Source organism: Plectrocnemia conspersa, unplaced genomic scaffold (genome assembly GCF_051122295.1).
Source record: "Plectrocnemia conspersa isolate PC_06_02 unplaced genomic scaffold, ASM5112229v1 ptg000012l, whole genome shotgun sequence".
NCBI classification, from domain to species: Eukaryota; Metazoa; Arthropoda; class Insecta; order Trichoptera; family Polycentropodidae; genus Plectrocnemia; species Plectrocnemia conspersa.
The window spans coordinates 6,009,989-6,035,266 of NW_028277176.1; the positions used below are offsets into that span (position 1 = coordinate 6,009,989).

General features: G+C 30.2%; 1 protein-coding gene and 1 pseudogene across 1 annotated transcript in view; both read right to left on the reverse strand.

Annotated features, from left to right (window-relative positions):
* The window catches only part of LOC148228051 (uncharacterized), a 272,383-nt gene extending 252,130 nt beyond the window's left edge, over nt 1-20,253 (reverse strand). Inside the window, exon 1 of the mRNA XM_088201001.1 lies at nt 19,916-20,253. The gene's annotated coding sequence lies outside the window, so the exon portion shown is untranslated. The remainder of the gene's footprint in view (nt 1-19,915) is intronic.
* LOC148228053 (zinc finger MYM-type protein 1-like) overlaps nt 1-25,008 on the reverse strand; it is a 40,600-nt pseudogene extending 15,592 nt beyond the window's left edge.
* Nucleotides 25,009-25,278: the final 270 nt, after the last annotated feature.

Here is a 25,278-nt window from a genome sequence, read left to right on the forward strand (position 1 = left end):
ACTGCTGACGTTAAACTCAGCTAAATTTGAATTAAAGCTTGATTGAGAGTGATCTTTGGCTGCAGTTAAAGTTTTAGCTTAAAACAAAATTTAATTTTCGAAAAAATGTCTATTATCGACTAAAGCTGGACTCCATTCAATTTAAACGAAGGCTGTTTGAAATGTGATTCGTCTCGAGAAATAAATTATGAAATTATGGCACTTTCAGAAGCTACTGGTTGGTACTTTTAATGCAATTTAAAAATTTAATTTGTTTATGGGTGATTGTCCATATGTTGAATGTGACGTTAGCTTTTAGCGAACCCTTGTTAGCTTATTGCCGCTCTGTATTGGCAATACTTTTGAAATCGGCGTACTTTATTTGCAAGTATGGTATTGATATTTTTATATTTTATCAACAAATTAATAGCAATTACAGGCTTCCGTTAAAAATTACATTTTACAAGAGAGCAAAAAACATTTTTCTATTGAAATTGAAAAAAAAAATATTTTTAATTTATAGGTTTATTATTCAATATTGTGATATATTAAAGACAAATTGCACAATAAAATATGAAACTTAAAAATAACAACTAGGACTTATTTTAAGCACAACAGTGGTAATGTATTGTTTTAAAAAAATCATTTATAATTACATAAATAACTTGAAAGTAAATTTAAAAAAAAGTAATCACTGCTTGATGCATCTACATAAAAAAATCATATGTCAGTAATTTCACAACATACATAAAAAAATCATATGTCAGTGATTTTTATGGTTTAAGTTAATGTTAAATTTGTACACAATAAATATCAGATTTTCGATACTCTTTTGAAAAATGTATCTTGTAAATATATCGCCCAATTTTTTTTAATAATATTGATTTATAGTAATAATAAAAAATTACTATTTAAATGCAATTATATGCCATTTATAAAATAAAAAAATATTACTTCATTAATAGAATTCTAAAAAATAAAACTATTTGATAGCATAATTATCAGGTAAAAAATTAAATCAATATGAATATTGCTGTTTTTTGCGCGGAAAGTATTTTAACATCTAAATTAGAATTATACGCAAAAAAATCTTTTCAAATCAGTACATAATAAATTTAAACTATTTTAAATTTGTGCAAAAATATATTTTAAAGCTTTATTATACGCATAAGATTGAGTGTATCAAGGCTAGATCTGACGTCCTACGTGGGTTGTCGCGAGTAACAGCCACGGTCGAGTAAGCCGGAACGAATCTAATGAAAGTCTCCATCATTACTATTTAATTTAAGAAGACAGGTAAAAAAAGGGATAGAAGTAGCAGTAAGTCGCGCTCCGCACCGAGCACGTCGTCAAGCCCAAATACCTAAGTCTTCTTTCTGGTACTCGCTGTTTTAGGCGTAGCTCTAATTTACTACTATTCCTGGCGTCTGACGGATTAATGGACTTTTTCAAAATCAAAACTTCTTAGAAATGTATGATTCACAAAAAAAATATCCAGAATCTCACATATCAAAAAAAAAATTAATATTAAGTATATAAAAAAATTTGTCATAGAAAACGGTTGCCATAAAGTTAAAAAAAACTGCGTCCTAAAATAAAATATTAATACGTCGCACAACCTGATGACCCTAACATCGTAGATGGAAACGTCAGAAGAGATGACGAGAAAATGCGCGATATAAAAGTCTTCCTACTCTTTAAAGCTAAGTGCCGTGATGATATATTTATAGTGTTGTTATTATGGAAAACTATGTTTTTATGAGAAAACTGTTCATTCAAATAATAAAATATAGGCAGATACTTTAAATAAGATTATTTATCAACTTGATAATTCATTAATGGCATCATTATAAGTTTTAAACAAATGTTGAAGAGAGTCAACTATATATTTTTAAGGAACAGGAGTGATGTTATATTTGCTAAGAAGTTGTAAATATTTATTTTTATAACTTATAGTTTTTATTTGCTGCCTCTGTACTAAAAAAGTATATTTTATATGAAAATATATATATGCAAAATTATAAAATGTTCAAACGCTGGCAAAACGGCGCTGCAGCCTCCGATCTGGAACGTAAAGTGTATCTGGTCGGGCGGAACTATCGCTCTGTCGTATTTCATAAAAGTTTGGACTAAATGGTAGTTCACAAGAATATTATCATGCTTCAAGAGGTGAAATTCCACCCCATCACTCACCCTCGAGCTTTTTTAACGCCCTTTAATAGGCGATCAAGCGATTTATTTCATTTTATTTTTGCTAAGAGCGGAAAATTTTCCCCTAAATTAATCAAATTAACAAAATTTAATTACAATCCGATCTAATATATAATATAACTATATGAATATTATTTTTCCTCGTTGACCCCAATACTACCGGTGCCTAATTAGTAATTTTGCGTAACGAAGCAACTCTTGCGTCACGAATTAATTAAATTAGACTCAGTGTCGATAAATCACAAATTATCAAAATTCATACTTTGAGTTTATTTATCAAAATGCGGAAATTTTGTATTTTGACATAAATGTATAGTCCTAGAAAAGCCTCAGGTGCTTAGATTTTACCATCCCTTCTAATTGAGCGATCGCTGCTCAATCAATTAATTAATAAAACGAAACAACTTGCTATGTATTATTTATACCAGTAATAATTCTCAACAATGTCAACTTTACGATGCGGTAATCCCAACTAAAAGTTTCAATTGCGTACATTTTACGTCATTGTTGTAAACGCTGTAAAATGTTTCCGGAACGTTGAAAAGGTTAATTAAAAAAAAGCTTCACACACTCATGTTTAAAACGCAAATAAAATAAACTTCATGGCTCAAATTTCAAAAGTGCAGTTTAAAGCTTCAATTAAAACTGAAAACATTCAGCAATTCAAAGGTCGACTTTAAAAATTATAATTTGTCTAAATCGGCAAATTATTTTTAATCGATATATTACCATTATAGAAAATACACTAGACCATATAGAACATCTATTCTGTACATAAAATACCTTTAGTAAAAATTGCGAGTAAAACGAACTAAAAGGGCCTAGTCGTGTAGAAAATCGGCCTTCAACCCCCAGCATCGCTGTATACTTTTCCCAAAACGAAAGTATATATATTTTTACGTCATACAATTCATTGATATTTTTATAGGTAAATTAACCCACAAAGTTACATTATGAATATAAAACAATGAAATAAATGACACGAGCAAGAAAGATAATTCAATAGGATATATTATATAATACATAAGCTAACTATCAAAATAAACTAATTAGACTATTTATTATTTTGAAGAAAAAAAAATATATTATTAGTATTTAATTTAAAGACAAATTGTTCAATAACATATTTCAACAGAAAAATATTTTTACTATTACGTTTAATATTTTATATACTACTACAGATGCTTGATTCGATTTTGTTATACATAAATTAAACCTAATCTGTGTTAAATCGTTTGTCATTATTTAATTATCTTTGTCTTAATAATATGTTAGTATTTCAAATAATATATAGCTATATACCAAAATTCAATATCTTTCACGAAACAAAAAAATAAAATACTTTGATTATTACATTTGTAGAAAAGCAATTTTCGATTTTTTATGACAGAAATATATATTTTAGTATTTCTGGGAGCGGAAGTAGAAAAAAATTCGAACAATTTCGTTTCGAGAGCACATTTGCAGCACGTTGCTTTATAAATTGATTAAGCCAAATGGCGTGGAAATGTCAGTTCATTTGCGGTGCTGCTAGAATACGTGCTTCTAGTGGTTGTTATCGTCGAAGGGATACAATCCAGAATGTCATTTAAAGACAATACAGCCTTCTCTAGTCTTGATCCACGGCTTATGCCGAGCGAAAGAGAAAGTGAGCTTTCACATTTGAGCTTTGCGCAGTATGAGAATCCAAAGCTCGTTCCGCTTGTGTTGTGTTTCGCTGACAGTAATTTGTTTGATTCTGGACTGAGCAATATTAGAACTTTGCGAAAGTGTGTGCGTGGTATATAAAAAATATAGCATATAAAATATTTTATATTTATGAAGAGAAAAGTAAATATAATATTTCCTGTTTTTTATAAGTGTGACCTTTTAAAATATTTGATAAAAAATCTATAGTATCGAACACATATTATAAGTATTACAATGAACGTCACAGCTTCCAATTTGTACACACATACAATCGCGCGTGCTAGAGCCCAGTCACAACAATAAAGTCGTATACGTCGCACCAAAATACGATTGTGTGTTTTTTTTGTTTATACCTGCGCTGCAATAAAGGTTATTATCGGGAAACTGCAGCGTATCGACATAGTTTGAAGACTTTAAAAGAAATCGTAAACTTTTACACGTATGATATATTATTTAAAAATGCAATTAAAAACATTTAAAAAATTAATAAATATATATTTATATAGAACTAACACACATTGAAACCGCAAAAGAGCGTGAAACATTTATGAAAATTGAATGTTTGCAGATCGATAATAAAAAAAATACTACGAGATATTTCTGCGCGAATACGAGGGAATCATAATTAGTACAAATGGATTTGTAACAACTTGTATAAAGGCAGTGATTTATTACGTACTACATAACACAAGTTCGACGTAAATATCGCAGATATCAAAGAAATATTTTGCATTGTTCCCTCTCGGAAAATTTCTTTTATAATGGCTCAAAGTAAATTTTGCCGATGTCGGAATTTTCACCGAGGACCCTTTTGGTAAATAAACTGGAGACGAAAATATGATAAATATAATATTGACCTTAGATAGAGGAGAGAAGGCAGAAAAAGCTACCGATTGCCAATAAAGCTAACATCACTCAGACAGCCGATGGTTATTGCTTCGTGTTTCCTCGCTGAAAAAATAAATACATGAAAAAGTAGAGAAGATAAGCGTTCTTGACCATTATTTCGATACAAGTACATATCTACACGGTATATAGGAATTTCTTTTACGTCATGTCCGAAATGTAAGTGGGGTGGATATATGTAAATATGAAATGGCTCTGATGCTTTTCAATATTATTAACGGATAGAAAGTAGCATCAATGTGAAAGAAAATTTGAAAGAAAATTGAAATGTTAAAAAGATCGTCTCCATCAACAAATTGAAATAATAAGCTCATGGTACAAGAAAATAAGTACAATATATAAATTGCTTTTTATCAATGTTACATATATATATACATATACATATACATATTTTAATAGTATATTAATAAAAAAAATGCACATGTATACGTAAAAATCAATACATTTAATATAATGAACAGTGTAACCAGTTAGAACATTTTTAATTAGAGTAAAAATAAAATAATATAAAGAAATAATACAATGAGGATATTTTATTTCATCAAAGGACTAATGAGCAAATACTCCTGTAATAGGACGCGATCGAGAACTACTTTCAACCAGCAAACGGATGAAGTTGGAGTAGCTCAGATACATGATTCGAGGTCCGAAATACGAGTTTTTATACCTTAATAATAAAAATAGATCGAAAGGAAGAATATGTCTTAGTTGAGAAATATATGCATATGGGCATAGATGACGGACAAAGTAGTGTTTTGTGTATCCAAAACCGAATAAGATACTTAAAACTATTCAACAAAGTGGTTACCAACATTTGAAATCGAGAAAATGTGTATTAGAATTATTCGTTCTAATCTTTTATTATATATTTAACAATTTTCTATTCTTTGTGACCTAAATAATATCTCTCAAAATACCTTAAATGGCAATTTCCAAGCGTGTTTTAGAATCGCAACACAAGATTATCCTCATTAGCGTAAAACGTATGACTAAATTTTCCGCACGTGGAAAGGTCGAAAATCCAAAATACACCCTTATCACAGTAAGCATTTTGCATTACATGTTAATACGTGGTGGCCGTGTCGGGATTTGACGACGACAACACGTCGTCCTGGCATTTTTCCCATGCGGGGAAAGTTTTCCATTTTGAGGTCACGTACAGGAAGTGTTTCCTGTGGCGGTCGACCGACCGGTGTCATTTCCTACGAGATGCAAATATTGTATCGCACCCTAGGGTACCCCGTAAGCATTATGCATTGAACCAATTTGAATAACCCTATAGTATATGTGCTAGCTAGACGCTTTTTCCAAACTTCCGTGCAACGTCATTTTTGAAAACACCTGCCATGATATACAATACTTGTAGTATATAACATCTAGTGCAAACAAAACACTTGCTCTACTTCTTAACAATAATTTTTTATACATTTTTTAATATTGTTCCATTTATATTCACCAAATAAAAATAATATATTTTAGACGTAAACGGTAGTAATCTGACGGAATTAATTAGTGTCGGGACCATTTATAAACGCTGCATCAAAATTAGTGAAAGATTCACATATGAATATTTGCTTGGATGTCCATAAGCGATATACTACATACATTACAATTGTCAAATTTCACCACCGAGCAGGTACTAAACAGATGATAAATTTGTTGCCAAATGTACCAATTTAAATTTAATTATACTTCTACGCCATAACACATACACTAAATAGTCTAATAATATCTGCATTTGACATAAATAAACTTTGTTCCAAACCATATGCTCTAGTCAATGAATCAATAACTGGTAGGGTCGTTAGTATTTCCCCCTTTTTTAAGATATAAGCGGAAACACTTGATATATTTCATTTGAACTTGGACCAAAACTTTAATCAAGACTTTCAATGAAGAACTAGATACTACGCTTTCAGCTTAGAATAACAAAGTTCAATCGCATGATCTAATTATAATATTCCTATATCGTAATCTCCTTCGAAGCTTTCAGCTTTTTTAAATAAGCGAACATGTATGTTATATACATATGTATTACTGTGTATTTTTTCTTCTAAAACATTTCGAACAAAATATTACATGTGTACAATTTATAAAAAAAATTGCAAAACGAATATAATTTTCTTTTTTATATTATTATGTACGATTCTGACAATCTTTACCTTTTAAGCTTTTCCTATACGTACGATTTTAACAATCCCTTGGGCGCTTTTTTATTTATTTACATTGTTTTTAATCAATATACTCGTATACACGTGTATACATAAACCTTCTTATATGTATATACGCTCTTTGGAAAATTTACTCGACTTCTGCTGAAAATTGTTAAAAGGAAAATTTTGCTAAAAATAAATCATCTCCATGAACACGCTGAATATTTAACTCTCTGGATTACTGTAATTCACTGCTACTAATTATTTTGTGAGGATATTGTAAGCTTTACTAATCAATGCCACTTAATGAGTATGAACTAAATAAAACAAGGGTGGGATTGAAGCAATCTACATATGGGTAACATTTAATGAATGTCTATATATATTTATTCTATTCCAGAGGTCAGCAACGCGGCGCCCATAGGGGAGATAAGGTTAAGAACAACCACTATTGAAGATAATTGAAACATATCAAAGACATTTTTATTTTTTTAATTATTGTTTTTGTACAAATATACCAGAATAATACATATGTCATGTGTCGGGATTATTTTTTTTATTCATTCGTTAAAATCATTTTAATTCAAAGGGTTTTTTGTATGAAATAAACTATAAATTAGGTTGGGTATTAAAATATTAAAAAGTAGCAGCTAAATTAGAAATTAGGTAAATAAAATAAGTGTTATTTAAATTATCGCTTCGCATTTATAAAAATGGTGGTAGTCAAAAGTAAAATTTAAAAAAAAATATGATGATCGTATGCCACTGCGGTTACAATTTAATACCCTAAATTCTATTTTACCCTAAATTAATAAGTAGAGCTATACTATATATTATTAGAATGACTTAGAGCAGTGGTTCTTAACCTTTTCAAAGTCACGGTGTACTTTTGATCATGGGAAAAAGTGGCGGTGCACCAGAATTAAGAGGTCGAAAAAAATATGTGGACATAATTTTTATTACATATTTAAAAAAAATAATAGTTACATACAAAATTACATGAAAATTTTTTACATATTTTTTTAAATTCAATTATATAAAAAAGTTTAGTATTGAAAATAAATTTAGGTAGTTAATTTTGCCCTAGAACCAATTTTTAATTACGTGTTTTATTAAAAATATTTTTATTAATAATTAAAGGTGCTCTTTGGGTGGCAAATCTAAGTGGTGCATTTTCCCCCATTTGTTTACCAAAAATGACGTTCCTGCTTAGCATAATAAAATTTATATGATCAATCAAAAATTAATTGATGTGATACCTGAGCTTGTTGGCTTTTGCAGATATCAGAAATATTACGTCGAATATTTTATGTAGTTACCCTGAATTCTTCGTTTAAATTTTTTTTGTCTTTCTCGTTTTTTAGTTTTCATATTAGTTGTTGTTAAGAAACCACGCTCACATAAATATGATGTTGAAAACTGTAACAAAATTGTCAGTGCCTTCATGTAAAGAACTGAATATTCCTCTTCGACAGTAATCCAAAAATTCTTCATAGTTATTTCGGAAAATTTAATTTTTAGAGTACGATCAGTCGACAATGAGACTAATTTGATGATTTCGTATCCGGTCATAATTTTCTATATTTAAGAATGGAAAATAATGTGCAATTTTTTCTTCCAATAAAGTTAAATGTTCTATTATGGCGGAAATAACTCCCTTGGGAATGTTTTTGTTAAGTGAAGGAAACATATCTACTTTTTTTTTCTATTATTCGATTTTTCGAAAGAGTTATTTTTTTCTGAAATCCTGTCAATTTGTCAATGGATGTCATCAATTTTTCGTTTTTTCCTTGAACGCTTGTGTTAACGTTATTTAAGTAATTAAAAATATCTGCTAAATATGCCACTTTAGCATACCAATCATTATTCTGAAGACATTTTACAAAATCATCCATACCTTCATTTCGAAAAAAAAAAACAATTCATTCTTAAGTTCTATGAATTGGCATAAAACTTTACCCTTAGATAACCACCTGACTTCAGTGTGAAAAAGCAAACACTCGTACATAGCTTCCATAGAAATGCAAAGTTTTTTAAACATGCGTGTTTTTAAAGGTCTTGATTTTATGAAATTCACTATATTTACAACTTGATTTAGTACAGGTTTTAGTGTTGCTGGTAATGTTTTCGAAACTAAAGATTCTCTATGTAAAAAACAGTGTGTAAATATAATATTAGGTTTTCTTGTCTTTGCAAGGGTTACAAATCCTTTAACCCGCCGTTGGTCGCACGGCGGCGTAGCGCTCACCCTATCGGTTTTTTTGATACCGTTTTTTTTTGTATGCAACATATTAACTTGCGGGTCCCTCTACTTTTTAAGAATTATGTTTTCTTCAATATTGCAGGCGCAAACAAGTGTTTACTAATTCGATATACATTTGGTTTTGTATCGTTTGAAAGAGGAATTTTCATAATTTCCTTTTTGCTTCATCACCAAACCTATTTTTTTCTATTTCACAATATGCAGGTAAAATTAGAGACTCTGCTATAGTATGTGGTTTTAATTGTACAGCAATCAATTCAGCAATCTTGTATGACGCCAGTTGTGCTTTAACGGAAATTTTAACAGTTTTTTCATAATATTTCGCTTGTTTATTTTGCATGTTTAACAATATTTTGAAGTAATCTTTACTTTTTGATGCAAGATCGGCGTGCTTCGTAGTGAAGTGGCGATCTAACTTGTCAGTATACATCGCGCTATTGGACAGTTTTTCTCCACATACAACACATAGTGGAATGTGATATCCTTCCTCATTGATGCTAGTAAAACTGAAACGTAAATATTCTTCAGAATACTGTCCATTATTTTTTTTATTTTACTGGATATATTTTCTTTTGTATGAGAGGTATGATGTCTAGTAACATCTTCACTACTTCTTCTACTTGTACTCCCAGTGTCATTAATATTTTGTTCTGATTCACAATTTCGTTTGGTAATAAATTTATCCATTGTGGGGTATCACGACTATAATAAAATATAAATTGATTGAAACATTAAAATTTTACTATTTTGCGGATTTTTTGTTTTTACCAATTTTCTCGCGGTGCACTTGCAATAAGCTCGCGGTGCACTGGTGCACCGCGGTGCACCGGTTAAGAACCACTGACTTAGAGAGTCGTGATCGCGTCTCATATTCTTGTCCGTTACGGGTAGGACGTCAGAGTCTGAGAACGCTCCAGCTTCTCAACGAGCTTGCTAAATACAATGATGTTTTAGGCGATAGCTATGAGGAGCTAAAAAAATTTACGTGGGTTTTTTAAGATATTTTTTTAAATATTTAATTGTATAGTTACTGTTTGTATACTTAGAGTACCTGTCAAGTCATGACGGTCGGATTTTTAATTAAAAATAAATAATGATCTAATTTATTTGCGATAGTTTTTTTTAATAAGATTGCCTATTTTTAGTTTGGAAAAATATTTTATTTTTAGCTAATTTACCGGCAATTCACCTTTACAGTTAAATGTACCTACTATTCTCATTTAATTGCACATTTTTCTTTTAAATTTTATTGCAATATTTACTGTTTACCTTCGTTTCACCCGACGCATATCTCGAGAGCAACTCGAGAGGAATTTAAATTATCGTCAAGCAATAAATAAGTGGGCTATACTGGGCGGCGGACCCGTCGTTTTCGTCCCGAGCAATAAAATGTAGGTATTCTACTACGAGAATAGGGCAAATAAAAATCTCTCAGGGGCTCTAAATAAATTTAATAGCGTCAAGGAGAAGAGGTGCCGATCGATATATAATTTATTCCTCGTCGTTGATTCCCATTCATGGGTCTCCTCTCTCGTCGGAGTGTGCTCTCTCTACTCTCCTCAGATGCAGCGAACTAATGGCTTTTGCCGACTCAAAGCATCCGTGTTTGTTGGCCCGGCTCTGAGAAATGCCGGGATCGAATCGCTACCCCTAGAGGAAATGGCTGAAAAAAAACATACCATTCAATTTTCGTGATCGTGCTTTCGTACGAACGACGAGAAAAAACGCCAAATGCTTTTATTACCGTGTTTTTTATAATGGACTAGTTCATCGTTTAAGAATTCATATTTTGAATCATTAAAAACGTTTTAATAAAACAATTTAAAACTGTATTATTATTATTATTATTTTGATTTTATAATAATATTAATTTGTGTATAATGTTTGGTCTTAAAACTATATAATTACATGAGCAAAATTGTAGTATCATTTACAAATAATATATAATTTTAAATGCGCGTTTCCTCGTTTTGTAATTTAAATTAAATATTTATTCCACAGAGATACGCGTATAGTGTTTAAAACAAGGTCTTTATAAGCGTTCAAGGTTAACTATAAGTATGTTTTCATATTCTCCGCCCACAGACTACTAGGGGCAGTACACGTTAGAGAAATGTTACGCATTAGTGTTATTACCGTGTGTGTCGGAATTAACACTCACTCGTTGTGAATTGTTCAAGAACTAACTATTATTTAATATTAAAATTATATATTAGATTTAGCTAAACCATGAAAATTTTCTTCATTTATGACACCCTTGGGAAAGGGTATTACAAATAATATAATCGCGAGTATCTCTCTGATAATATTTTATAATTGTGAGGATTAAATTACATTAAATAATATTATGAAAATCTTATTCATGTATTTTTTTACATGAATTTCTTAATATATTATTAAATAAAATTATTAATCCGCCACAAGTGTCCCTAAAAATTCTACCTCAGAATTGGCATATCAGTATGCTAAGTACAATAAGAGGTTTCATTATCGCGGTCCTTAGGGGCAGGGTTTCTCCCACAACGACACCGTTGCGTTTCGCAAGGTCTAGTCGTTATAAAGATATAAAATCCTTAGCTGCTCGTAATGTGAACGAGCAATTGTGGACTTTGCGGTTATATTATTCACGGCTTGCGGGTAAATTTGTTGCCTGTGAACGCCTAAAACGATGTAAAGGTATTTATTTATTTTATTTTTCAATTTTTTGAGCTTTCAATATACGCGTCGTCCGCATATGTGTTGCATAATTAAAATAAAAATAAATCAGAAACATTCAATTAAAATATTAATAACTTTGAAGCTAGTATTTTTCAAAGTTTTAAAACATAAAAATTTACCTATGTAAATATCTGGGTCAACTAAAAAACTAGCATTCTGATGTATAGATATCAGAAGCATATCTAAATTGTATTGTTACATTTAGCTTATTAAAAAAGTTGCTAAAATAAAGTATTTTTAGTGTGATTTGAAAACAAATAAAATTAAGGATCGTGCTTAGCAAAAAAATATATTTGAAAAGTCATATTTATTTTATTTTTAATAAACCTTTCATTGTAACCTGACAGATTTAAGCCCAGTGTGTTACAATGAATAAATCTGTACCAACTGAGTAAATTAATCAAACATAATGAAAACCTACAGGTAAGTAATAAACACCAGACTGAAAGTTAATTTTTATAAATTATTAGGCGCTATACAATTTATTATCAATAATCGTTTTTTTTTATAATAACGCATTTTTTTATAAATAAAAATTCGATTGCCGCTACCATGACTGGAACCCGCCACCTCAGAGTTATTAATCTGAGACATTACGGACTACGCTATTCCGTCCTAAGTGGGCAAGAGTTTTTTGACTTTACTCGACCCGGAATATAATTTCGGAGTACTACTGAGTTTTTTAAGTTATCTCGAATCCCGAATATTTCATATTTTATTTCATAAACCAAATAAAAAATGTTTTGCAATTTTTCATCAGTCAAAAAGTTGCTTAAAGTAGTTATATGTTTCATTTACCCGTTTCATTAGCAAGGGAGATTATTTGGGTTAGTCAAAAACAAATAATAGTCCTTTGCTAAGAAACACCCCACACGCTGTTGGTCATGCAATATTTATTATGAACCTCAGCAACATATTTTATCCATACTAAAATGTAAATTTTTTTTTAATTAAAATTAATAATTTCATTATTTTTTATAAATATAAATTTGCTATCAATATTTGGTAAAAACGTGTAAAGTAAACGTTAAATTTCACTGTTAATTATTTAATATCTTTAAATGTTTACAACCACAGTTTTTTCCGGTTTAAATCTACAAAAATTGTTGAGATTTTTATTAGTCAAAATTTAGAAGTCACCACAACGACTACTTGAACAAACAAATAGAGATCTGTCACGTCTTAAAGATTAAACCACACACAACATGACAAAAGCGTCATCAATATACAATATGACACGGAGCATCTAAAAGTACAATTCGCTTAACGTTAACCATTTATTAGCACCGCCGGAAAAATACCCTTTGTATATGGATATGCGTACCAGACAATGGATTCAACCCTGTATATATTACCATTTTTCTTTAAACCCTCTGGTTAACATTTGGCAAAGTAGCTATCTAGATTGTGTTTTCTCTTAAGGCATGAACACATTTTAGAAGTGTGTTTAAGTAGCTATGCACTAATGGTTCGTAAACATCGCCAAAGTTGTCTCAAACGATTAATATAAAATGTGTCACTTAATCACATCAAAAACATTTTATTGTATTACTAGTGCAATGAAACTTTTTAATATAAAATTAATATATTAAGAAATCACAAATTAAAAGAAAAACTGAAAAATAAATAATTAAATTTAATATGGTAAGAAAGAAGCACATATTTGACGATAACAAATTTTTTGATAACTTGTTTTGCAGTTCAATTGCAGTGCTACAAGCATTTTATGCAACACATGACAATTGAACTTGATCAATAGATAAAAAGAGTAATAATGTATTTTAAACATAAAAACCAAAATTCTAGTTTTATTATTAATCAAGAAAATTAGTCAAGGAGACGAAAAAAGGTCAGATCGTTGATCTCCTCCCCTTTTCCCAATCGTATATAAGCTAGAACGTTACCATAGAAAATCATTACTTTAATTTTTACTTATACTGTTTAAAACTTTAAATACATGAGAGTTTAGCACTAAGCTCGAATCGAGTAAAGCTTACGCCTAATCAACACAGACAACATCTTCCAGAGGAAGGCAGCTGCCTTTACTTTTATCGTCAAGGAGTCGAATTGAATCGTTAGTGGATCAGTCTTTTGAATCATAACCTATGTCTTTTAGTAATAAAAAATGCGTGTGCTAAATATCGTTACTTATTTTATGAACTATTTTAAACATAATTTTTGATAAAGCTTGAAAAAATAATACGATTCAAAGTATTAACAATATTGTTGAGATTTGTAGTAGTTTTTCAAAAATATAAAAATAAAAATATGTATTTTGTAAAATATAATTAAATATTCTCTTTATTTCAAAGAATAGTAAACGTATGTATTATAAAAGGCAAAACGTAGAATTGTAAAGAGTGTTGTGATGAGATGTTTTAACGACGTTCCGACGCCTGGCGCCAAAGGGAAATGAAAAGGCGCCTCCGTAGAAATGTTGCGGAGACGGAAGTAATAAGAGTGGGGGTAGGTCCTTTGGATTTCGCAAAAAAAAAAGAAAATATTAAAATAATTAAAAATTATGTCATCATGATATTTTTCTCGCCGGGAAGATAATGGAACGATGACCTTTTCCTCCTCGTTTTCGCCCCCGAGTGTTCTCGTATCTCCACTTTTCGTACTCGGCGAATACTTAAAGCGAGATAATATCAACATTTCAACCGTTCGTTGCTTGCGGAATCGTATAAATTACCAACTCCAAAGTTATAAACATTATCTTGACAATGTAAATTGAATATATCTTTAATGGATGCTACGCAACTCCTCCGCCCTTCATCAGCATTCACAATTTGATTTGCTAGATTAGCTATGTTAAACATATTGCAGTTACTTTATTAATAATACATACCTATGTATATATGTATAATTAAAGGGCCTATTTAAATATGCTATTCAACATTGCTCAAAACTGGCGGCCGGTCAAAAGAGCGTGCGTCAAATGAGCGCTAACAAAATAGCGTACGTCAAATGCGCAAACCATCATATAAGCGCTTGACAAAAGAGAGCACGTCATAAAAGCGCAAAAATACTTGAAGAAAATCAAGTAATGAATATTTTAGGAATTAAGTATACAATATATAAGTAAATTGTGAGAAATTTACAAAGAATAAAAATTTACGAGATATAGGAGGTAAAATTAGTATTTTATGTGCCAGAGCGTAATGACGATTAAAATTATTAGACAATGAAAATATTATTATTTATTAATTATTACGTACATACGAAAGTGTGGCTCCCCGTCCTCATACATACTATATTTTTAAATTTATAAACATATTATGTATTTATTTTTTGAAAATTAATTTTATTCGACGCTCCTTATAAAAGTAAGCAATAACCGCATCATATAATATATTGTCTTTCTTTAATTTGTCCAAAAGTTATTTATATTAATGCAAGAGCTGACAATCTATTCCCACTTTTTTTTAATATTGTGTCTGATTCGCTTAGAAAATACAATAATTCAACATAGTTGCCTCTATTTACGGTATTGTTATTTTCAGAATATCCTCGAAAAGAAAGTTCGTGTTTAGATAAAAATCAAATCACGTCAAATAATTTGGAAATAATATATCTGTTCGCAGTAACTTCCTTATTATATAATTTAACATTTGCCTTAAAATTAGCACTGAAAACATCTGTGATACGATTTCCTTGACCAAATCTTTTTAATTGTATAGTAGCGCATATGTGAGGTTCAAACATTCGTGCCTTTTACAAGCTTGACTTAAATTGCTTAAATCATTATATCCAAATTTATTCCAGACATTCAGCTCTTGAGGAAAAAATTAATATGGCCAACAAAATAATTTTGCTAAATGAGCACATCCACAAATCGACTTAATTTTTTCATATACTTCACTATTGAAATGTCTCTTGAATGTTTTAGTTTTAGATTGGATGTTCAAATGGGATGTGGGTTTTGGACTAATAATAATAATTACCTTTTCATTAAACGGAAGACCACTAAAACTTCTTTTCAGTAAACATTCAATTAGGCAATTGCAATTATTTTCCAGATTAGCATCGCATTGCTTTGCTGTTTGTCCATATTAAGGGTTATGCCAAATAACTAATATTTTTATGTTGTAAATAATGAAACAAATTTTTAATTTGTGTACACTAAAAATAAATAATAAATAATAATTCAGACAGTCAATATTTAAATGAAAAAGATTCAAAAAATTGCCGAAGTTTGTTAGAGTACGCTCGGGATAAGGATTCCGGTTTGTTATTGTGTGCGTGAACTGTGTGGCTCAAAACAATTTCGCTCAGAATATTTATTTTTTTTATTTTAAAAGTAAATATATGTAAATTTAACATACATACATCTGAGCTAAGTTGGAAATTTCAACGGACAATTAAAAATATATTATATAATCGAAGAAACCAGACATTGATGTCATTAATTAAATATTTGCAAAATTCAAAATGTTTCACTAGTCAAAAAAATAATGAAGTCTTTAGCTATTTTTCAAAAGCAAAAAGATATAAAATGGAAAAGTAAATTATTCGCCGATTAATTAATGGCTCGACGACTCTATTAAATCATTAGAATCCATTGAATAAATTAAAAAATTATCATTGGCGCAATGATAAGAATAATAACTTTTTTAAGCCTTACAGAGAATAGTGTAAAACACCATCAACGTACGGATTATTGGAAAAATAATTAAAATATTTTAATCCACGGATAAGAGAACGAATAACTTACAGTGTCCCATATGCCCAAGAAATTTTGTTCTCTTAAAATTTCATTTATAAATAAAAAAAACAGTGGCACGAGTTTAGTGACCTACCCATGGGACAGTGGGCATATCTGGGTTTTAAACCAATATCAACACAAAATTATTTAAAATAAATCGCTAGAGAAGATCGAACTTCTGTGCCACACTGCACTTTAATGACGAATACCAGCGTTGACGAATCAGCGACTGTCCTTAAAAGAGAAAGCGAGACAACGAAGTACACGCTACATTACTTCTCCCTCTCATATACATGTACACGCACACAATAACAACCCGGCATCCTTATCCCGAGCGTACTCTAACCGCATCAACGGTTAATGGCGAGCGATCGTAAATACGATGACGTGTAACGGCTAAAGTTCTAGTGCGCATGCGTGACAAATTTCACTCGCGACGAGCGTAGTCGATACGCTCTTTTGGTTTCACTTAAATCGCGTTTTTCTAGCATTTTTTAAATGTTTATTTAATATTTAAAAAAAATTATAATGAGAAAGATAGGCCAAAATCACGCAACTATACAGAACGGTCGCATAGGCGAAATTGAACAATAAGACTCAAATTTTAAAACTCTTAATAATAGCTAGTAATGTTTGGAACGAATTTAATTTACGTACATACAGATTGGATCCGTATCGGCCTTTGTTTAGTGCAGATTTGCATATAAATTTTAACTAGAAATAAATTAACTGCGATCGAATTACTTAACTGACGAAAATAAAATCTTCGCGAGTACAGCTTACGCGTATGACGGTGTATATAACATAGCACAAAACCGGACTAAATACACTTGACTTTGATACGCTTCGACGCTCAAAAAAATTCTGTATTTTAAATATCTTTCGGAAGTCGAAATCGAATCTTAAAGCAATAATGCGAGAAGATTACTATAAATAATACTGTAAGATTTACAATATTTGACAAAATATCCTTTTTATCCATAGATAGCTTTGAATATCGCCCCATTATTTCTAGGCATTATAATTAGGATGATAAAAATAGAAATTAAATCTTATGGTTTTTAAGAAAAATATTAAAAATAATTACTAAAATCGAATAATAAAATGTCTTGCAATCAAATAATTACACTTTCAAAACAGGTGAACAAGCACTACAACATTCTAAATCTAATAAAAAAACTTACCAAACTCCAATTGCCAATTGTACATTAATTCCAATGGTAAACAAAGGTAAAACAAAAAATGTAATTTCTTATTACAAAATCCGATACCTTGGAAATATGAAAATACTGATAGTCCCTAATGATATTTAAAATTAAAACTATATTTTGACATACCAAAATATTTAGGAATTTATTAAAACTGTTTTTAAAAAAGAATTTAATTGATCATAAGAAATAGTCTTAGCATGAATCGCATTAAATGCATATGAGAAATTTGATTTCCTATGATATATGCTGCACTATTAATCCAGAAAGTCAAATTAAAAATTAAAATGATATTATTTTAATATTTTTATTAGCTTACAAATAATAATAATAAATTATTATGCTAATCTCTCTTAGTAAATTGATTAGTGTTTTTATAAATCAATATAATATACTCCGGGTATCTAGACAGTAAACGGATCTCTTGGTGCAGAGATATTATATTTGGTTACAATATTTACTTGGCGCACCATACCAATTTATTGTCATGTTATTTAAGATTATAATAAGATTCGTATTCATTATTTGCATCAAATATTGGCAAAATCCATCTATTTTTAAGTGGTTAGATATCATTCCTACTACTATTACTGTCACAGTAATAATAACATGGTTAATATCAAATTCATCGTCACTTTCTTAAACATCCATTATTATATCGGCATTCGTAATTATATTGATAATTTCTAAATATAAATCAATATATGTATTTATAAATATTTAAAACACTTATTACTAATTCTGTTTTACATAATTTAGTAATTTACTAGTTCGAAAATACATCAAATGTGTAGAGACTAATATTATTATTTGAGTTGCGGCTAAAAATGTCGATACCCAAGTCGATAGTTGGCAATCGCTGATTTTTATAGTGCGAGCGAGATAGCGAGCTTTGCTTGCATCTCGCTCTTTTTTCCGTCATACTAAAATCGTTTTTATTTCATAACAGACACACAATATTAACCATTTGGACGCCAGTGACGTGCCTGCACGCCAAAGCTGTCGGACCGTCAAACGCCAGCGCGTGCAGGCACGCAAATGTTATTTATTAATAAATTTGATTTTTTTTTGTTAATTTTATACAGAGACATCTATTAAATGGAATGTGATCGTTAAAATGTGCAATTTTTGAACCATTCTTCTATTATTTACGATTGAGCATACAGACGTTGTTAGGGCTGCTACAATATTTTTTTTAAATGATAAAAAAAACACAATTTTTTTTAAAAAAAAATCATTTTTAGAATTTGAATTTTGTTTTTGTTTATATTATAACATTATTGCCATATTTACTATTTTTTAAATTTTTTTGACAAAGTTTAAATTTTTTAAATATATGAAATAGCCGCCATTTTGATAAAAGATTTTGATTAAAACAACGAAAATTATCGTGTCCCATACAAATATTAAAAACAACCAAAAACATATAATATAAACCACATACAATATAAATTACATATAATATTTGTGTGTGGCAGCCCTGACAGTGGTTTTTAAAACTTGTTATTTTTGTGCTTTTTTTTCACTTTTATGTTAAAATTAATAAAAAGGAAAGTAAACAGTGAATTTCCAGGTAAATAATGTTCCTCTTTCATAATAATTTAAAGGGTTGAAAATGGTGGCCTACAGAGCAAATTCATAGAAATTTGCTTGGCGTTGAACTGGTTAAGTGAGAATTATACACAATTAGAGCATATAATCCCGTTTTATCCCATATCATAAAAATATAGATACCCTTTGAAGGAAAAAATCATTAAGGAGCAATAAGTGTAAAGTATCGCGTCGCAACCGTCCGGCCTTAACACCGCAACGGTCCGGCCATGTTCCGATGAAAATTTTTACAATAAACTTACACTCGTAAATTGAAGATTAATGAGTTATTTGCATAAGTTGAAAATTCAATATTACTAAAATGTGTTTACCACAAGTTTTTTACGAAGTATAAATTGAAATTGGCAAAATTAGCACGAACACAAAGCCAATAAATGCATTTCAAGTTTTGTCGACGCACGAGTGCAACGCTGTCGACCAATTGTCGAGTTACTAGCACAAAGGGTTACACAGAAAATTAGAAAGACACTACCTTGTCAACAGCATGATGCCTAGAATTGTGAATATCCTCGCGGGCCTCGCGCTTTCGGCGTCAATCCCGCGCCGCCGCCGTCGCCGCCGTCGCCGCCGCCGAGGCCCGCGGGGGAAGGGACGCGTCGGTGCACGCCGTGGCCTTGCATAGTAACAATATATAACAACACTCTGCTAAACACTAATTTGAATTATACACTGCTTAATTGTAACACATACACTGAATTACACTATCACTTTATAATTAAGAACATCGAAACGGATATTACTATAAAAAAATATGAACGAGAACACTTATTCGAGAAAAATATAACAAAACAATTTATTCGACCGTTTACGACCGCGATCGCATAACTACTGGTGTTTTTTTAAATATTTCTAGATGCATCCAGACAATTCAAGGTTATGCTTCAATAAAAATAACAAATGTCATTCACCTCTTTGTCTATTTTTAAAATATTTATCTCTAATTCGAATTATTTTAATGCAAGTTGTTTGTTTATTTTAATGCGAGAGTGACACGAAGGTCACCTCTGCTGGTTGTTTACCTACTTAAAGTATAATGTCGATGATTTCAACTTTATTCATATGAAAAATATTATTATTACCTACGATTTTTAAATGCAAATTTTGAGTGTATGTAGTTGTATGCGTGCGTACGGCTCGGCGTGGCGTCGGTGCTGCCCCCAAGTGTCAATCGAGTGCGTTGTCGTTTGCTTGTAACGGTCGTTTACGCGTGGGCGTCGTTTGCTTGATAAACATTTTCCTAAATCTTTTAACTACGTCGAGGTTGACACTGAAACTTTTCGATGTAATATAAAGACGAACGAGGAAGCGGAGCACTGGATAAAAGAATACAGTGCGTAATCCAGAACAAGTTGGAATTGCAAGAGTATGAAAAAAAACCCACACGATATATTTCACAGTAAGTACTCTAATTAAACTAATAATCTTATATATAATTATTGTATATAACTTGACCCTTCGAAAAGAACGCATGGTTATAATATTTCTAGATGCATCCAGACAATTCAAGGTTATGCTTCATTAAAAATAACAAATGTCATTCACCTCTTTGTCTATTTTTAAAATATTTATCTCTACAAGTAATTCGAATTATTTTAATGCAAGTTGTTTGTTTATTTTAATGCGAGAGTGACACGAAGGTCACCTTTGCCGTTGTTGTTGACCTACTTAAAGTATAATGTCGATGATTTGAAGTTTATTTATATGAAAAATATTATTTAAATCTAATTTATATGTGCTAAATTTACGACATTTTCAAATGACGTTCTTCCGTTGAAAATAGGGAAAAAAAATATTTTTATTACATATTGGGAATTAGTGGCGTGAGGTTACTTTGAAACAGGGCATGCGGTTAAAAGGGGGGGGGGGGGAACAAAACTATATTTTTAAATTTACATTCTTTATTTTATAAACATATTATGTATTTATTTTTTGAAAATTGATTTTATTCGACGCTCATTCTTACAAAAGTCAACAATAACAGCATCATATAATATATTGTTTTTCTTTAATTTGTCTTAAAGTTTTTTTCGATTGATATTAATGCAAGAGCTGACAATCTATTCTCACTTTGATTATTTCTATTATATGTTTTCATTTTTTTCATTGTCGAAAATGAGCTTTCTACAGAAGCACTTGTCGCTGGTATGGTAAAAAATAATTTTATTAATTTTGAAATGATTTTATTTATTCTTTACTTAGCGCTTAAAATTTATGTAGAAAAAGTGTGGTAGTCTAAAATTAATGAAAAAAAGTCTGATGAGCAATATACCTGCCCTATAACTGTACGCATTTATTGCAAGTCTAGTCGATAATTATTTGTCAATTTAATGAAACATTACAGAACAAATCTAATGATAAATTCAAAATCAGCGTTTCATTTCAATAAAAATATATGTATATCGAACGTATGGGGATGGGGAGCCATACTTTCGTATGTACACAATAATTAATAAATAATTTCATTGACTAGTCATTTTACCGCCTATATATCGTTAATTTTTATTCTTTGTAAATTTCTCACAATTTACTTATATAATATTTTTTATACCTTACTTTGGTCAACGCTCTTATGACGCAGCGCATATAAAGCAGCGCTCTTTTGACACACGCTTATTTGTCCGCGCTCATTTGTGACGTTGCCCTTAAAACTATGTATACAAATAGATAAATATATATAACTTTTCACCTCAAGAATATTTTGCTACAACCTAATATTTTCATTTATTAATTCATGAATAATTTTATATTTTCTTGCGAATTATAATATATATTCAATTGTGTTGTTATATAACAGACATCAATATGTATTTAATTGAAAAGTATATAATATGAAACAGCTAAAATATTTTTGACTATCTCAAAGAAAAACACAAAGGATACTACAAATTTCACTTCACGTTTCTTTTGCAGATCAACTAAAATACTATTGTATATTATATAACATATTATTATTAAAACTAAAATCACAAGATAATTTGTTAATTAATAATTTTCTCTAATTGGAATGTTTTATAAACTCGAAAGACCTGTAAATTTAATTAATAAACGAGCAGAATTCCTCGTTTGCTAATGGTTATATGTATAACTTTAAAACGTATATTCTTAAGTATGTACGCACATACATACTTAAATAAATGTTGCATAAGATAAATTGAAAATCAATATTGCCTCTTAAGTAAATACATTATCAGCAAAGCTAATAAATAATAAAGCGCTCTCATTAATAAATCAGAAAAATTTTAAGGGATAAAATAAAATGATTCGTAAAGGATGCAGTGTAATGAGTTGAGGTACAAAACAAACTACAAAAACTATAGGGGAATAGCGATTTTAAAGGAGGTCTATAAAGTTTTCTCAACCGTTATTTATAACAGATTGAGCAAACACAGTAAAGAGATCCTAAATGGGTGTAAATGCGGTTTCCGGCCGAACAAATTCGCCGTATATCACATACACCTCATGCAGAAAGCGTGTGAATACAACATAAAACTCGACCTCTTATGTATATATTATATTTCAAACAGATGTTCAATAGTGTGAGTAGAGAAAATATTTTATAGTGCCTGAAGGTATTCGAAATCCTTGTTAAATATGTCAGACCATTGTATTAAATTTAAAGCAGTGGTAATTATAGTATATAAGCTTTATGTTTATTTTGAGATCATCTTTGTGGCTGGATAAAGAGATTCATAGCTTATCAAGATATCAAGTTTAGTGCAAATCAGTTGCCACCCTTATGTTATTTGCCATATGATACTGCTTTCTATCATAGCTTCCTAGGTCTGGGTAACATATCTGTTAGTAATCATAGCGGTTTCATTGAGTGATCACCTGTTACCGTTCGTTTTTTTTCAATTTTTAACATTAAATATTATATTGGAAATGATCAAATTTACTGTGAACAAAATGATAATCCATCAACAAGAAAACAAGACAATAGTGTAAAGGATTTGGACCACACAACGCTCGTTACGAACAAATAAATAGCACGAGTTTTGTCCTTACTGTAAATATTATACGTCAAAGAATATTTGTTTGTTGCGAAACGGTCATGGATATAATAAATCACCGGATCTACAAAATTCCCATTGCAATGCAATACGACCTTGGACAATGCCCATCAAGTGAACGTCGCTTTCTAAAGGCGTATACCTATTTCGGCATTCTAAAAAGCGACTGCAGCGATTGGCTAGATGATCGCTGTATAATTGAGATTGATCAGTAAGCTTTACAGTCCTGGGTACTTAAGCCTTGTTCCGATGAGGTGAAGCGAAATATATCTACGCCTTTAGAAAGCGACGTTCGCTCGTCCAAGGTCGTATTGCATATTTGGGAATATTTACGGTAAACTCGTGGTATTTATGGGATTGTAACGAGGTCTGTGTGGTCCAGCATCCTTTACACTATTGTGTTGTTTATGAATGATCATTTTTGGTCACAATCATTAACGTGAGTTTAGGGTTTGAGACAAAGACATAAATGGCAAGCATGTGATTGCTCTACACCACCAATAAACCATAAGCATGTAATATTATTATATAACTAAACGGCTGACATTATAAATAGTTATAATTATAAGCACATAATTATTATTTTATAATATTTAAATTAAAAAACTGAAAATAGTTAAATGTCATTTAATAGGAACAAGTAGGTTATAATAATATAGTACTTTACATAATACAAAAAATATTTAATAAAAGTTTTAATTAATTTATGTTTTTAATTTATATGATACATAAGTATTTGATCTCAGTAATTTAAAATTAAAAAAAATGAGTTACATATATTATATAAATACTTGCTCTTTGGTTTTAAAAATAAAAATAAAAATTATTATTATTATTGCGTCATTGTTTCTCTTTGAAGGCAATAGAGTAGCATATAAATCTTTTTCGTATACTGTTTGATGCTAATGTTGTTATTTTATTAAATATAATATAAAACATTATCCCTCTATACTACCTTATTAAAAAATATCTGTATATAAAATAATGTAATAATGAAGCCTGTTCATACTTGAATAATATTATATAAGGTATAAAATAATATTTATTTAAATATTGTATATGGTGTATATATTTTATTCATAAAAAAACTTAACTCAATATTGTTTTAGTATAAGAAAATGTAATTGTATTTTTCCAAACGATGTAATCGCATTACACATAATGAAATATTGGCAAAGTTTAAAATAAAACAAGTTCCAATATTAAATAAACTTTGTCTCGTATCCGGAAAATCCACTATGTATTAAAGTTTTTATAGGATCAGCGCCCAAGAGAAAATTTCGATAAAGGGAGGGGTGGGAAATAACAGCAAAAAAGACCAGCATTGCGTTAAAATTATGAAATACACGTTGAGTTTTCGCGTTGTGCTTTTTAACTTCGTTAATTCTCCGGTCGCCTAAATCGAAAAGTTGCTTGGGGAACTTTTTTCGCCTCCTCCGCGAAAATCTAATCCAGGTAGATGGGTACGGAAAAAGTACGTCAATAATTCATTTATAATGCAAAATTAAGGGGGAAGGTGTATAATTCCATTATCATTATTTTGAGTGTTGTTCATACCCCTGTTTTATACGGTTATTAACCGAGTCGGCCGGTGATAATTATTTTTATTGGCTTCGCAGAGAAGATAAGTACCGGCTTTCTTATGGGCCTATAAAATTTATTTGCAATCAGTCGCGGCACAATGAACAGAGGACGGATAAAATCTGATATAAAATAAAAAGAGCAGTAAACAAGTGTATTAAAACGGATAGAAGCCCGATGAAAATTCTATATACATTTTTTAATACGTATCAATTCAGATCCCTCGTTCTAAGGGTGATTTATT